Below are 17,913 nucleotides of genomic sequence, written 5' to 3'. Positions count from 1 at the left end.
AGGAATGGTGCCATATCTGGGGCTCAGTGTTGGTTTCTGGCCGTCTCCTATATTCTTAAGTGGATGCAGTAATACTTTGGTAGCTAACTTTTAGCTTCAGGGGGGGATACTCCAAAGAAACAGTCTCAACTACACTTGTTCTTACAGGAAGTCTTACAGAAAGTAGCAAGAGCAATTAAAAAAATTACTTAAGCATTTACTTATTCCTTTATTTAGGCTTTTTTCATGTAGCTCTGGTGTCTTGAAACTCACTTTGTAGACCAGGCTGGCCTCTAACTCAGAGATCCGCCTGCCTCTGCCTCCAAGTGCTGGGATTAAAGGCGTGCGCCACCACCACCACCTGGTAGCAAGAGCATATTTGTAAGCCTTCCACTCAGCTGACCCTGAGAGTTGACAGCTAATTTGACTAGGGTTTGTGTGTGTGTGTGTGTGTGTGTGTGTGTGTGTTTAAGTATCCAAACCACTGCTCTTCAAGGCAGGGTTTAAGCGTGGGGAGTCACTTGTGTGGGGCAAGGTGTCCTGGTAGGATCTATCCCCAGATAGTTAACTCTGTCTGAAACTATCTATCCCCCACCCAATAACTCGGTGTGCCCTCCCTCCCCATGGATGTCCCCCCCTCTCTGGGGTCCACTTCACAGCTATTTTCTTTCTCTTTTTAACCCCTCGACCCCTGTTTTCCCCACAGTATGAAAGAAGGGCAAGCCTGTGATGCCAGCCATCTGCCAGGGCCACCTTGCCTTCGGGTGCAGTTTCCAGGACACTGAGCTAAGTGTCTGTCGATTTGAAATTCCCTAAGGTTACAGCTGCTGAGGAATGAATGAGATTCAGGGAGCAAGAAGCAGTCCTTCTGGCTTTGGGGAGAGTTGACATTTCTTGTCTTGGGGCAGGTGTGGAGGAAGACCTACTTGATTAGCTCAGGAGACAAGGCTGGGAACCCTCCCCTCCCCATCAATCACTGGATAACTGTGACAAGCACTCAGCAGTTCATTTCTTTGCTCTTGTCCCTTCTCTCAGGTATGTAGCAAGATTTCTTAAGCATTTGATCACAAATGTCATTTTGTCAATAAGTAAAATTACCCATGTGCAAATAAATTACCCATGTGTGTGTGTGTGTAAATGTGTGAGAGAGACAGAGTGTGTGTACGTGCCCACACACATGCACACACATACATGCATGCACCTATGTGGAGGTCAGAGGACAACTTTCTACCGTGTAGCTTCCAGGGATCTAATTCAGGCCTTCAGCATGGTGGCCGGTACCTTCATCCCTGAGGCACCCTCATAACTCAGTCATCAAAGTATTAATGGATTTAAGGCTGCTAATTGTATATGAATAAAATAACTTGATGTTTATGAGTTCATTAATATTTAAAGCATAGTTGTGATAAGAATGTAGATGTAGATATAACTGTGTTTGTATATATGTGTCAAAGTATGATATGCTAACCTAGGGCTAGGTAAGACTTCTAAATATATGCATATTACACTCAGACTGAGCTTCAGAGAAAATGAAATGAGATTCATTACCAAAACTAGTAAATTTACTGACTTTTTAAATAAATGGCAATGGGACGCTTACCAAGCCATTTTGGTATTTAATTTAGTTTCTATTGGGCACATTTAAATTATTCTTTAAAGAAAAAACAGTATTTATATCATCATAAATGCCATCTTTTATACTTATAAAGCAATCATGAAAAATGTTAGCTTCTGTCTTTAAACAAGTGATAGAGGGGGGCACTCAAAGGCTTGGCTCTAAGCACCCAAGGCACAGGTCTGTGTGGACCACCTAAAAAATGACTTCTGACAGAAGAAAGAAGAAACAGGATTATGCCAGAAAGTACAAAAGCTGTCTCCAGTGTCCATGGTAAGCCATCGGATCTAGAACTCTGAAGCAGTTAATGTTCAATCATCATGAGCTCTGACTCTCCAATTGATATCAGTCTGGCTCGTTTTTACCAACCTGACACGTCGCCTGAGAAGAGGGGACACTCTCACCTGAAGAAGTGCTACCATCAGACTGGACTGTGTGGGCAAGTCTGTGGGGCATTTTCTTGATTAACAATTGATGAGGGAGGGGCCCAGTCCACTGTGGGAGGAGCCATCCCTAAGGTTGTAGGGGAACAAACTACGGGCAGCAAGCAAGAAGCACTCCCCCCCCCCACGGCCTCTGCATCAGTTCTGGCCTCCAGGTTCCTGCCTGGAGTTCTTGCCTTGGCTTCTGTCAATGAACAACTGTAGCTGTAACTCAGACACAAACCCTTTCTCTCCGAGGCTGCTTTTGATCAGTGTTTTATCACAACAACAGAACCCTAAATGGAATAGTAACAGCATTCATAGTGTGTCTTATAACTTCTAACCTCTAAAGAGGCTTCTTTCAAAACACCAGTCAAAAGCATGTCGGTAAATCCTATCTCTGGGATCACCGTGGGTGAACCGAACTCCTTCCCTGGTTCTTTCCTGCATATGTTTATTGACTGTCCGTAGCGTGTCGGGTTTGAGGTCTGGTCCAAGCACCTCTGAAGGTGAGTAAAACATCCCATTCCCTCTGAGGAATACTAGAGAGGAGGCGAAGCTGTTCTATGGCATCAGTCCTGTACAAGGACCAGAGGTAGCGTGGGGGAGGGGGTGGGGCACGGGGATGGAAGACAGATGCTGGCCAGGGTCTTCTGGAGAACCAGGCTTGAAAGATGAGCGTCAGTTTATCAGCAACACCCAGGAAGCAGGAGGGAACAAAGCCATAGAGTGCAGCCATCTTGTTCCCACCACCTCCCTGCGCTACAGACAGCTTAAGATGTGCATCGGTGTGCACAACTTGTCCACGGTGAAACCTCTGGGGACACAGAAGCTGCTGAGCGGAAACAGGTGGTGCTGAACAGCTGCTGAGACCAGACAAATGGAGACTTCATGATTCTGCACACCTGGGCGTTTGCACCCACGCCACCCTGATATGGTGAGATGTGTCTCTTAGGAAGATCCCTGTGGTGTGCACAAGCCATTGGGCTCCTCAAGGGGAGGGGGGAGGGTGTGGGGGAGAGAAGGACACAATTACAAACTCAATGACATCAGGGAGAAGATAGCCACTGATGCTCTTAGCACAGGCACACATAGCTAAGGAGCTGCATAGAGGAAGCATGAAGAGGGAAGGATTCGGCCTCCACATCACCTGTACCAACTGCTGACAATATAAGCAGGAGCAGAGAGGGCAGACCAAATCCCAGTCCTAGCAGTCACTGGCTGCATGAACTGAGTGAACTTTTGGGTATTTAGAAAGGAAAAGGTGAGGGGAATCTAAATGTAAACACATTTTGTGAGGGAAAAGAACTATCAGCGCACTAACCCCAGGCCCTGCTTTTTCTGTGAGGCAGCCATCACAGACCAATTTAATGACCAATAGGGTCAAATTATTTGTCCACTATTACACATGCCAGTTCTGGGAAGCTCGCTACTGGGCATGCTTAAGAGCCAATCAAGAATAGAGACAAAGTCTGCTTTCACAGAACTCATGTCCTGGTGTTGGTAAGGGGGAAAAAAAAAATACAGGCAAGCCATCCATAAACCGAGGTGTGACGGACCAATGGGGAACGGGAGAGCAAGGCATGGGTGCTTCACCTAAGGTGACCAGAGAAGGGCTGAGGTCACAACTGAGAAGACACCTCAGTTATGCTCATCAGGGAAGAGTGGCATGTTCCTCATCGATGAGCTCTTTGTGTCACTGATAGGAATTCCCAGTACCAGGAGAATCCTTTAAAGCAAGGAGCCCAGTCACAAGGGTATGTGGGGGACATGACATGACAGAGACTTCTGGTGCCTGGGGACAGCACAAGCACAGCATAAATTGCCTGGGGGGGGGTATCCTGGGAACCTGAGCAACATACATACATACTCACACATACATACACACTCTCATGTTCTCACATATACACACTTGCACACACATACACATTCATATATACACATACACAATGACACTCACATATACACAGACATTCAAATACACACACATTCACATACACTCACTCACGCTCTCATATACACACTCTCACACACATACTCATATACATAATCACAACATATGCTCGTACCCACTCAATTGCATACTCCTCTCACATTTACACTCTCACACACTCACATGCACACTCACACACATATACACAGACATTCACACACATACTCATATACACACTCACACACCCATGCACACTCACACATACTCTTACTCTCAGATACATACTCTGACACTCACAATACACACTCTGACACACTCACATATACACTTATACACATACTCATATACACTCACACACACATGCACACACACTCTCACACATCACACACATACATACTCTCACACACAATCACACTCCCTTCGCACACTGAAATCTGTGGCTTTGAGAAACTGCATCACGCATGATGCACAAACACAGCTAAGAGACAAGTCACGGCTCTCCCGAGGACGGAGCCTCAGCACTGAAACTGGGCCAGCAACAAACTCATCCAATTCTGCCTAGAGAGATGAACTTCAGATTCATAGAATTCAGGTTCATAGAATTCACTTTAAATGCATCCACTCCTAAAGAAAAAAATTGTAAGCTGCAGTCCAGTGTCTGGCAGGCTCCCTCAGGGCACAGTCACACTCCTACCATGGCGGGAGACACATGGAAGACGGTTTCCTGCAAGCTGGTAGCTGACGTTCAAGAGGAGCAGCATTTCCTCACCCATTCTTCTCTTGGCTCTGCTAGACAGGGCAAGGACAAATGACATTCCCTGCCAATACCACCCCTGCCAAGCTTGCTTCCTGCCTACACAGAGGGATTGGACACTGGGACGGCCCCCTGGCCCTGAGATAGGCCATCAAAGACAGAGGAGCCCAGCCAAGCCTGGAAAACTGCATGCTTCCCACTCTCTGGTCACGTTTGGTGCAGCTGCAGGAGCTGACTCTTCTACAAATGGTCTCAGAATGGTCCATGTCCTTTAAATTCTATGTGCTAAGGATGACACAGGCCAGTTCACGACTCTCTGAAAAGATATCACTTTACTGTCCTTGTCTCCATCAGAGTTCAAAAAATGAACAAGCATGTGAAAAAAAAAATATTCTCTCCAGTCTTTACAACTGGCTGGTAAGACGTTCTCTTTCCATGTGTCTCCTGCCATGGTAGGAGCATGACCGAGCCTTGCAGGGACCTGTCAGTCAGTCACTTGACTGCATGTAGGCTTTTTAGGAGAGGATGGTTTAAGGTGAATTTTAAGATGCATCTGCTTGATGCATCCAAAACAAACCAAAACAAAAAACAACAAAAAGCAAACAAAAACCAAAACCCCTACATTTATTTAGAGTTAGCCAGAACAGATGAGCAGTAAAAGATTTGAACAGTTCCTGAGCTCTATGGCCCCCTTTCCAGAAGCACACAGCAAAGCTGTGTATTATACACATTTGTTTTACATTCTAGGTGTGAAGGAGAGCAGTGTGTGCATGTGAGAGCCAAGTCCCCTATTATCACTCAGCTACTTCTCCATCTCTACAGACACGTATGTGGGTGACAGTTCCAAGCCTTCAGTGGACGGTGCCGGGCACCCATACCTGAGCTGCTCACAGCTGGGCTAATTTCAAGCCACTCTGTGTCCCCCTTTACTTACAGCAGCTTGTGGGTCAGCCTTTGCCACTAGCGCCATCCTCAGTCTGACTGCAGTGCATCTGCCTGGGCCTTCACGGCCCCTTTTCTGCCTCCCTCCCAGCAACAGTCACCATGGAAATTTTACTTGCTCTCAGCAGCTGCTTGTCTGACTTCTTCAATAACCCACAACCTCGTCAACACTGAGACCAGACCGGGTTTCGCTTGCCATTGCTTCCCTAGGATCCGGCACAGCACTGGCATGCAGCAAGTGATTAATAGTTGCTTAAAAATATCATGAACCCTTATCAAGGGTGGAAGGGTTTAGTAACATCACTGATGCATTAGTGGATCAGCCAAAACTTATTCACCTCGAGGGTAAGGAACAGAAAGGCTTGGCTGCTTTTTGATCAAAAGATACAGAATAGTTTTGTTGTTCTTTCAGTTATAAACTGACTTTGGAGACAGTTTTGTTAAGTTTGACTTAGAAAGTTAAGAGCATTCACTTGGAATACCTATGACAATGACCAGTATAAAATACTTTTAAAATAGATTAAAATAGGTCATTGTAGGAAGGGCTCATGAAAAAGGCTAGGCCACATTGAAGTGGGAAAGTTACCACTTCCTTTGCCACACACACTATTAAACATTTTATATAAAAAAAATCTCTCCCCTTATTCTGCATATTACTACCTCTGTTTGCAGGTATACACCCAGCAAGTGAGAGGCCATATACACCCAGCGAGTGAGAGGCTGTATATACTCAGTGAGTAGCAGATTCAGAACTCTTACCAGGTCCACTTGCTTTCATGAGCCATCATTTAATCTATACTGTGTTTTTAATCTACAAAATACATGCTGCCACTGAGGAAATAAAACATTACTATGCTTGGGGTAGTAATGTACACCTTTAATCCTGGCACTCAGAAGACGAAGGCAGATCTCTGTGAGTTCAAGGCTAGCCTGGTCTACAGAGAGTTCCTGTCTCAATAAACACACAATGACAAACATTGTTTCTGGCACTCACATGCTCACCTCCCCACCGTTACAAGGCATAATCCAAACGTATGATGACTACTGACTGGGGCAAATGCTCAAATATTTAAGATAGGATTTGAAATCAATAATGTGGCATCTTGAGATGAGTTCACAAGAAAATAAGCATGGGAGGCTGGGAAGGCGATTGTGGAAAACACACTATGTTAACGTGTTTGGCTTCTGTTTGTTTTGAGACTGTGCACCGATCCCTGACAGGCTGGGAGCTCAGATCCACCTAGTGCTGAGTGCTGGGATTAGAGGCATGTGTTTCCACACCCAGCAGACTTGCAATGTTTATAGAACTTATGAGATTAAAAGTACATATTAAACAATGTCAGGCCAGGTACGGAGGCACAGTAGCACACACCTTTTATCCCAGCTCTTGGGAGGCAGAGGCAGGCCTATCTAGCTTTGTGAATTCAAGGCCAGCCTAGTTTACAAAGTAAATTTCAAACCAATCAGGGTTACACAGTTTGATAATAGCTTTTTTTTTTTTTCTAAGATTCCTAAGAATCTCTTACTAAGAATCAGGAAGATGGGCAGGGTGACAGTGGCTAAGCCTTTGCTTAATAACCCTGGTGACCTGAATTAGACCCCGCCCCCTGACAGTCACCCTGCTTCTGTGTCCCCCCGCCCCCCCCAGCTCTCCTGCTGTAAGACAGGAGGTGAAGATGAGAGCACAGGCCTGGGCAGCAGCAGAAAGAGCAGGAGACTGCCTCTAAGCAATATGAAAGAAGAAAACTGCCATGGAGGCTGTTGTCTGACCCTCACTCCCCGCCCTCCCCACACACACCACACACATTCACACCCCCTCCACCCCCACATTCACATACACATATACCACACACACACACACACACACATTCACACACACCACACACATTCACACCTCCCTCCACCCCCCATTCACATACACCACACACACACAGAACACACACATATTCACATGCACATTCACATACACAGCACACACACATACATATTCACATCCCCTCCACTCCCCCACATTCACATACACATACACCACATGCGTACACACACACACACAGCACACACACATACACCACACACACACACAGCACACACACAGACACACACAGCACACACATTCATATGCCACACACACATTCACACCCTTCTCCACACACACACATTCACACACACACACACACACACACACACGCACACACACGCACGCACATGCAGACAAGGTGTGTGATGATCATTTCCTAAGCATGGATCCTCCCTGTGCTCTGCCTAGGACAGACTACAGTTGGAAACAGTGATGACAGGCACTATGCTCTAGGCAATGAGATGTATACGTATTTGAAAGTTCCTAACAAAATTTCTCATGAGACTGCAAGCGGATGTCTATTCTCCTTTTCCCATCTTTCTTTCTGCCACTTGGAGCTAGCTGTGGTGACTAAAACTTCACCTTGGACCATAAGGTTGGAGCCTCACATTAGGTATGGTAGAACCAATAAATAAGACCACTCTTCTCAGAAGATTATAGAACCATACATAATACTTTTGGCTGGACCATCCATAATCCCCCAGGGCGGGGGCAGGGGGCAGGGGGCAGGGGGCAGGGATGAGACAAGGTCTTACTATATAGCCAAGGCTGTCTCAAATTTGCAGCAATCCTCTTGTGCTAACCTTCCAAATACAGGGATTACAAGCATCAGCATTGTGCCTAGCTATCTGTTAACTCTGTCTTAGGGTTTCTATTGCTGTGAAGAGACACTATTGACCACAGAAACTCTTATAAAGACAAACATTTGGTACAGTTTCAGAGGTTTAGTCTAGTATTGTCACGGCAGGAAGCATGGCAGCATCCAGGCAGCCGTGGAGTTGGGGAGGTGGCAGAGTTCTACATCAGGTTAGACAGGTAGTAGGAAATGAATTTACACTAGACCTGGCTTGAGCCTTTGAGACCTCAAGTCTATCCTCTAGTGACATACTTTCTCCAACAAAGCCCCATCCACTCTAACAAGGCCACACCCCCGACTCCTGATGGTTCCACTCCCATGGTGTGTGTATGTGTACGTATGAGTGTGTGTGAGAGTATGTTTGTGTGTGTGTGTGTTTTCTTTCAAACCATCACAAACTCTTTTACTTTCATGTGAAAGGGAAACCGCTGTCACTTTATTTAGGTCATTGTTTTGTGATCTTTGCCAAGGAGGTAATCTTAACTAACTGAGCAACTTATCCAAAGTGACAGCAAAGTTCAGGTACAAGCCCGTCAGCATGCAAGGTTCATGCTCTTGGGCAAAGGCTGAAGAATTCTGACGGGTAATTTGTAAGAAGTCTTGTGTGTGGTGGGGGAATGTTTCAAGAGTCTGCAAAAAGACTTGAAGAGAAAAAAATAAGGAAGGTTCAGACATGCTCTTAATTCTGCACACCCAGAGTAAAGAACAATGACGCCTAACACAAAGAATTCAGTCTCCACCAGAGATGAAAGCAAAATTTCAGCACTGGGAACAAGGAAAACAGTAGTGCTCTGGGCAGCTCCCGTGCCTAAGGACAGGCATGGTGGAGAGGCACTGTACAAATTCCGGCTGGGCACACAGGTCAGAAAGAGCACAGAGTGGTCAGGATTCAAAGAAGCAATAGATGCACTTCAAATACAGTGTCTGGAAAGGGACAAGGAGAATCACGTGTCCCTCATCAAAGGCAGCATGAAGGTCGGCAAGCAAAGAGAAAAGGTCAAGGTTGAAGCCGGGTGCCCATTTTAGTCCCTTTACTCTTTCACAACAGCGCCCAAGGAGGACATTTAAATGGTGTTGCAACTGGGTAGAAGACTAAGGAAAGTGAAGTCACAGGAGAGGGAGTTTACTGTATCTTGTTGCTCAATTTCTAAATGAATAGCAATGGCAGGAGTGTGGAGAGGGGCAGTAGAGTGAGGCAGGTTGCATCAAGGATCAGTCCTAATGATCCAGAAGGAGAAAAACAGGTTATTATATCTGCTATAGGACTGTTTTGCAGACAGAACTAAATCAATGAAGGTGTGAGGAAGTGTAGATAACACAGCCGTGGGCCAGGAAGACGGCTCAGCAGGGAAAACAGGAGTCAGAGCACCTGAACTCACACAGGTAGAAGAGACACCACAAAGTTCCCTTCTGGCCTCTGTATGTGTGCTGTAGCATGCCAGGGCCTGCACGCACACGCCACACATGAACAGTAATAATACATTTAAAAAGAGAGAGAGAGAGAATACAGTTGAAACAGACGGAAAATAGGCAATAGCAAGAAGGCAGCGAGTATAAAGATGGATGAGACACACAGATCTGGGGTAGTGCACGACTATTTTAGGGAAACCTACAGCACTGGGCTTCCGTGGTTCCTCCAGGCGGTCACAGACCCACACTGCCTGCAGGTATACCAGTACTCTGGGACTCACAGGAGCGTGTTATACAACAACCACCCCCCCAATGTTGAGAAACCCAGAGGGGTCAGAACACATCCACTCCTGATCACACCCCAAGGGCAACAGATGCTGGGAGAGAGAAGTGAAAAGAAAAGAAAATGGAAACTTATCTTGAGAGACCCTCAACCAAAGATCAGCTAGCTATTGGATCTTACACGGGCAGTAAAAAACGAACGCCAACCCGAACATGAAAATTTCAAAAGCAAAATTCACAAGGTGAAAATGTTTGAAGAGTGAATCCTAAGTTTTAAAACCTTTTCCCTTTTCAAACGCAGAAGAGAGACCAAAAAGACAAATGACAGGTCATCTAAAAACACTTGTGTCCCTTCCAAACGTTACTGTTTAGAGCTACATCTTAATTCAGGTGGATGTTTTCATCCTGAGGATTCTGGAAATCAGGACATCAGGGGGTACAGAGGTGGGGACAGGCCAACTGGCCTAAAGACAAAGCTCAACACATCAAATACAGTCACTCACACTGTGAACCGTGCACTTCAGGTACGCTGTGACAGCCTTCTGATCAGAGAGTACAGGAGTTTCAAGGAGGCCAACCGAATTCTAACAAGAAGATTACATTTCCCCCACCTGGGGAACTAGGCATAAGAAAGTCAGCATGACTCAAGGTGTGCTCATTGGGCAAGCCCCATTTTTAGCTCAGAGCAGCACCAGACATGTTAGGGCTTCAGGTTTTTAAATCGCTCAGGCCTCATTACCTGGCGGATTAACTGTAGTTTCTTATTCTTGTCAAGAGCAGGCCTGATCACTAGAAAGGTTCGGGGCAACAGAAAAGTGACTTTGGCATCACAGCTCAGAACACTGTGCCTTCTTAGGAAGCGGGATTTGTGCACGTTGAGTGTACTGACACTGCAGCATCGTACACTCTCCCATATATACTTCAGTCATACATTTAGGCAAAAACCACAGCCGTCCTGGAAAGCAGTTACTGTTACTATTATCATTGTCATATGCAACAGTAGTAGTACTTTAGGGGGCACTGAACCCCCAACCTTGCCTTTGCTAAGCCCCTCGGGGCTACACTCTCAGTCTCTAATTTCTTAACGGACACTGAACAAATTATCTAAATTGGTTTCACATTTACGATATTTTAAATGTTCTCTCTTATTTTTATATAGCAGGTTTTTTTTTTTGTTTTGTTTTGTTTTTCTGTTAAGTTTTCAGACAAGACCAGAATGTATTCAAGAAGTCCACACGCTAGTATTGATTTTTAAATTCAGGTTTGTCTTCTGGGGTGGGGGGAGCAAAGGGATCCCAGTGGTAGTTTTTCTAACCCCACATCAAAGTCTTCCACAAACGTCACATGACTATAAGCAACCTACGGACTTTGGGAAGTCAGTTGAGGACAGGGATTACCGAGCCTCTTCCCTTCTGACCTGTCAGCACCTGCAGCCTAGGAGGAGGAACCACCGAGTCTTTAAATGGAAATCAGTTGACCCCCTTCCAGCTCAAACGCTAAAATCACAGCTGTAGGCCAGTAAATACCCAAGAGCATAAAATGTCGACAGGAGGCGCCAGGGCAGGGGGCAAACGGCGGCGACCTGGTGTGGACCCCCTTGAGCGAGCTGCCTTCACTTAAGGGGAGTCCAGGGTGGAGAGGGAGGGCCTTTCCCTTCGGGCGGGGGGGGGGAGGATACACAGGTGCGCGCTCAGCCGTGGGGACAGCGAAGGCACCGCCTGGGCGCGGCCGCCCCCTCCTCTCGCCCCAGATGACCCCAACATCCAGGAGAGGTGCCCGCAAGGGACCGCGTCCTCCTTCCCCCGGGGGTGTGGGAGCCGCGCGACCGCGGCTTAGCAGGTGACTGTGCCACCTGCCCGCAGCGGGAGACCCAGGTGAGACGCCGCCAGGTAACCGCACCTGCCCTGCCGCCCCACCTGCTGCTGCGCGCCCCCCTCCCCCGCCGTCCCCGCCGTCCCCGCCTACCTTCGCGTCGGAGCCCCCGGGGCCAGAGCTGCCCGGCCGGCCGGGGCGAGCCGAGCGGCTGGCGCCCGCACTCCGGCGGCTGCGGCTCAGCGGGAAGCCCCGGCGCTGCCGGGCTCGCCGCCCCGGAGCCGCTCCATTGTGACGCGGCGCGCGCGGCCGGCCAATGGGCGCGCGGCGGCGCGAACCGCTGACTAAGATCGCGCGCGGAGGAGGAGCGGAGCGCGCGGGCTGCGCAGGCTGCGCAGGCGGGAGCCGGGGACGCGCAGCGCCGCCTCCGAGCCGCCCTTACCCGGATCGTTCCGCCACCCGGCCGGAGAGTCCACCCGGCCTTGGGACGGACCGCGGGACCCGGTGACTCACCCTTCTGCTGCACACAAAGCACAGCTGCCACCTCCGGGAACCAGCGCCATGCGGCCGCCCGGATGCACTCGCCCAGCCTGGCATCCGCGGTGCATGGCAGCCACACGCCTCGCCAGGAGCTGGGGCTGCATTCCAGAAACCCGGGAGCCGGGGCTTATGGACGTTCCCCAGGCGCTCCACCCCAGCAGAGGACCCCTGCCTTCTCACGTGTGCACCCCTGAGAAACTTGTTATTGACACAACTTACTCTACCAGGAAGGGTGGGGTGCACCGCGCAGGGCCTGCCTTAGTGAAGTCCCTTTAACGTTCTTTAAGTCGCATGACTGGAAAGGTTGCAGGGCCCCTGGGAAGGAGGTTTACAGTATTGCCAAATTAAGCAGCGTCTAGGCCTCCAATACCATCTCTCTTTTTTTTTCTTCCAGTTTCTTTATCTTCAGTGTGAGGTGACACATTAGAGAGACTACACCTCCTATTAGTAGTATTTCATTGTGGATGGCCACCTGCCCCCATCCACTTTCTTCTGTTAATGGCCCTGAATGTTGAAGAGTAACAGTGTGCCTTGCGGGTTAAGCAAAATTTTAATCCAAATGCAGAACTTTGGGTGATTTAATAGTTTTATCCTTCTCCTCGAATCTTTAACTCCCCCACACCTTCCCTGTTCTGTTTTAAGCTTAGTCTTTGCCCAGGTTATTTCTAGCACAAGGATTCAATTCAGCAAGATTTGTATCTCTTAGTTGCTATGGTGTTCCCATCCCTAGGTAACAAAACACTCCCAGAGGAATAAAAGAAGACAGCATTTGGATCACCTGATCACTTGGGCACCCAGTACCTCCACACACTATGAAGGTGTGGAAGACTGCTGTATCCAGTAGCGACCAGTCATATCAGAACTCCAGCCCGAACCACCTTGGAAGTCACCGCTATACCCTGTCCTTGTCCAATTCACTCTGAGTGGCAGTTGCATTGAGTCTGAAGTAAACATTAAAACAGTGTAAGGACTGCCAGCTCCACAGCTAAGAGCACAGACCATTCTTGCAGAAGATCAGAATTCTGTTCACAACTGCCTACAACTCCAGCTCCAAGCGTTCTGACACCCTCTTCTGGCCTCCAAAGGCATCCACACATATGTGCACCTACATATATGTGCTTCCATACACATATGCACCCATACACGTGGCACACACATACACACACACACCTTTTGTTAAAAAATTCTTTCATTTGAACATACAACATATTGTCATTAAATTGTGTGTAAGACCCTGTGTACACATTTGGAATTCTAGACCTAAGTATGGCCCTCAAACTGCTTATCACTTGGACAAAGAGGGTTTTTTTTTTTTTTTTTTTTGGTTGTTGTAGTTAAGATTTTTATTTATAGCCAGGCGTGGTGGCGCACACCTTTAATCCCAGCACTTGGGAGGCAGAGACAGGCGGATTGCTGAGTTTGAGGCCAGCCTGGTCTACAAAGTGAGTTCCAGGACAGCCAGGGCTATACAGAGAAACCCTGTCTTGAACTCCCCCCCCCAAAATTTTTATTTATTTATTTATTTCATGTGAGTATATTGTAGCTGTCTTCAGACACACCAGAAGAGGGCATCCGATCCCGTTAGAGATGGTTTTGAGCTACCATGTGGTTGCTGGGAATTGAACTCAGGACCTCTGGAAGAGCAATCAGTGTTCTTAACCACTGAGCCATCTCTCCAGCCCCCAGACAGAGTTTTTGAAGTATCAGTTTGAGAGGAAAAAGTAAGTGCTGTAATAGAATCAGGGTATCGGAACATTATAAGTTGGACGTTTCTGATTTCACAACCTTGGCTGAATGTTTGAGAAGCGACGTTTCCTCCTCCAAGACCCTGAATGCATAATGCTTTCTGTCACAGCAACATGGCTGCTTGTATGACTTGGGGAGGTTACTTAACCCTTTGTGTCCTCGTCTCTACAGCTGGAGATTATAAGCTTGGTGGTCAGTTTAAGTTCAATGGGGATGCATATTAAAATCAGCTTCCTTATTTGGTAGCTCAACCTATCAATAAGAAGCAATGGTGTCTTAGTCAGGGTTCCTATTCCTGGACAAAACATCAAGACCAAGAAGCAAGTTGGGGAGGAAAGGGTTTATTCGGCTTACACTTCCATAGTGCTGTTCATCACTGAAAGAAGTCAGGACTGGAACTCAAGCAGGTTAGGAAGCAGGAGCTGATGCAGAAGTCATGGAGGGATGTTCTTTACTGGCTTGCTTCCCCTGGCTTGCTCAGCCTGCTTTCTTATAGAACCCAAGACTACCAACCCAGAGATGGCACCACCCACAAGGGGACCTCCCTCCTTGATCACTAATTGAGAAAATTCTTTACAGCTGGATCTTGTGGAGGCATTTCCCCAACTGAAGCTCCTTTCTCTGTGATAACTCCAGCTGTGTCAAGTTGACACAAAACTACCCAGTACAAAAGGTGATCAACTTTATTCAAAATGTATTACATCTGGCAAACCCCACAGATGTAGCTGTTAAGTGTGACTACTGTTAATACATTCCCAATTTTCATCAGCAAAGTCACCTCCTGTGATGGCAGTTCTTATTACGACAGTTGTAGGAGTCAGATAGATGGCTTTGCACTGCTCAGGAAGCTCCTGAACTGTCATTCAGGTTTTTCTGTCTTTGCTTTTTGCCCCAAGTGCATCATGGCCTCAGCTGCTGTTTTCAGATTGGAAACCCTGAACATCAACATCATCTGGGCCCTTAAAGAACGTATTTGGTGTCTTCCTCTTGCTTATCTGCTCTGAGCGTCATCTTAAAATGGTGGTTCATCTTCTCAGATCTTCAGACAAGCTGTAGATTAGAGAAGCCAAAATAAAATGATCTAATTTTCTGCCATGCCTCACTCTTTCTGGCAGTTAGGTCTTTCCAATCATGTGACAAAGGGAATAAGACCAGAGGTGTGTGTGGTCGGTTCCTCTGTATAATTAATGGTCACTAAAGTCACAGATTTTAGAAAATAAGGAATTGTTACAAGTTTGTCATCTTATAGGCAGGTGAACTCAGTGACCCCAGGAAGGAATTTCCTAGCTTGTGGGATTGGCAGGCCTCTCTTGTGTTAGCTTCTTGGAATGAAACGGAAAGGCCTTTGAGCAATACATAAGCTCCACGCCATGTGGCCGCCTGGATGAGCTTTCCCTGCTTTGGAAGAACTTTTGGTGATTTATGAGAGACAGGATAGTCCCCAGCATTAGTGGTTCTTTCTCCAGAGGTCGGAGGGGTGGCTCAGGGGTTAGAGAGATGGCTTGGTGGTTAAGAGCACATGACTCACAACACTGTAGCACCAGCTTCAGGAAATCTGATGCCTCTGGCCTCCTCAAACACTTGCACTCATGTGCTCCCCAACACACACACACACACACACACACACACACACACACACACACAAAGGCATACACATAAGTTAAAAGTCAATCTTAAAATAGTTCTTTTTCATTTTAGTAATTTTTCAATTTTTGTGATAAGAAATCCTCCTTTAAAATTAAATATAGATCTGATAGAGGTGAAGACAGAATACCAAAGCAGCTATAGTAATGAATTTTCTTAGAAATATAGACCCTATTCTTGTAGAGATGGTGTGTTCAGAGGGCGCAACACCTCTCTCTCACTCTTCCTCCCTTTCTCCTCTTCCAGACAGGATCTAGCTATATAGCCCTGTATATACACTGTATACACGCTATATAGCCCTGTATATACACTGTATACTCGCTATACAGCCCTGTATATACTATGTACACTAGAATGGCCTTGATCCACCTTTGCCTCCAGAGTGCTGGGACCAAAAGCATACATAGCCATGTGCAGCTAGCATAGTGCCTCCTAAAATGGATGTGAGCTGCAGTGCACATACATTGGGCTGAAAGTGTGCAAGGCTTTCTGTGAACATCCACGTGAGTTAAGCCACCTGTCTATCACAACATCGCCTGTCATGGCCACACTTGGCACTGTGGGACTCAGGTTATCATTTGCTGTTCTCACCCCTGTAACCAATACCAGACAAGAAGTCATGTAGGAAAGGAACTGTTTATTTTGTCTCCTGGCAACTTGGAGGCAGAGGCAGCTTATCAGGCTGTGGTGGCAGCAGTGTGCAGTCACTAATACCCAGGCAGAGGAAGAGAAAGGGAAATGCACAGTTACCCACTGGCCCTCCCGCACCTGCCATTTTATTCAGGGACCCCAGAACATGGGCTGGTATAGCCCACTTTGAGGACTGGTCTCCTTCCCCCAAAGGTGTGTCTCGTCTATTTGCCCTTAGTGTTCCTTAAACTAATCAAATTGACCATGGAAAGAATGTCACAGCAAGGAGTGTACTGAACACAACCCTGAAATGGTCCATCCAGCTTATGGGTTCTAATGTAAGATGGTTCTCTGAGGCTGCACCCTACCTACTTTCATTTCTTGGCTCGGGGCCTTGAGTCTGTTTTCAGGTCACAGCTGTTGTTCTGGAGGGGGAATCTATCTAGTACCTCCCTATGCTGCTAAACTCTCAGCTTGCAGCAGCTCCAAGGTGGGTGGGAAAATGGGGTCAGGCCTGAAGACACAGACTTATAATTCTCTCCACAAGGCAGCATCTTCAGTCTTGCAGTTGGTAGCTCTGTAGTCATGTCCTGTCAGACATCTGCCACGTCTGCCAGATTAACTGCATGCATGTTGCCACTGCTGAAGAGTTGCTCTGACCTCCACAGGCTCTTGGTGACTGTGGCTTAGAGATAAGCTTTCCAGGAGCCTGGAACACATTCTGAGAATGGCTTTGAGAGTGGGCTCAGTGGGGAGGACTCCGAGCCGGGTAAGAGATCGGGTAACTATACATGTGCTTGGAATAAGGTAGCTTGACCTAGAAAGCCAGACTGCCATTGTGTGAAGCCTGCCGTGAGCTTCCGTGTGAGTCCACCACCTAGTGTAGTCTCAGCCTAAAATAGTCATGGCCACAGAGTGCTCTTACCACCCGCTGTGTTATGCACTCCGATCTGCCTTAACCAAACACCGTCTTCATCAGAACAGTGCTGCAAAAGGTGATGCTCCTCAGAATCCTCCCCATGGGATCCTCCCTGGGAGAAAACACAGTTCCTGCAGGAAGAATCGAGACATCCTCATTTGCTCTGTCTTCTGGGAATTTGTCCAAATATTTCTTTGAAAGTTTCCCATGCATCCCATTTAAAGAAAAGATGCTGTCATCTGGGTCACACTGAGTCCATCCAAGCATCCTGGCTGTTGTTGACGCTTGTCCATAAAAGGGAGGTGATTCTTAAGGAAACAGGGGTGATTGGAACCAGGTGGAAGCCCAGGAGTAAAGAAGTGGCACCTCTCTCCTTGCCCTGATGTCATGGAGTGTGTTGCAAACCACTCTGAGGGGTCCTCAGTAGGAGGGAGACAATGGTTCCTGCTGGAAGCCCTGTGAGGATTCATCCTTTCTCCTGCAGCCTTGTTGAAATTTAGGCAAAGGGTTTCCTGCTGCTGGGAAAGTGGCCTCCCACTGAACCCTTTCTCAGCTGGACTTTGTAGACCCC

At 47.3% G+C, this 17,913-nt stretch overlaps 1 protein-coding gene across 1 annotated transcript in view; it reads right to left on the bottom strand.

The window, feature by feature from the left end:
* Positions 1-12,155, bottom strand: part of Lrrc8b (leucine rich repeat containing 8 VRAC subunit B) — a 66,883-nt gene extending 54,728 nt beyond the window's left edge. Inside the window, exon 1 of the mRNA XM_021210578.2 lies at positions 12,017-12,155. The gene's annotated coding sequence lies outside the window, so the exon portion shown is untranslated. The remainder of the gene's footprint in view (positions 1-12,016) is intronic.
* Positions 12,156-17,913: the final 5,758 nt, after the last annotated feature.

Source organism: Mus pahari, chromosome 13, assembly GCF_900095145.1.
Source record: "Mus pahari chromosome 13, PAHARI_EIJ_v1.1, whole genome shotgun sequence".
NCBI lineage: Eukaryota > Metazoa > Chordata > Mammalia > Rodentia > Muridae > Mus > Mus pahari.
This window is presented reverse-complemented; position numbering and strand designations above follow the sequence as displayed.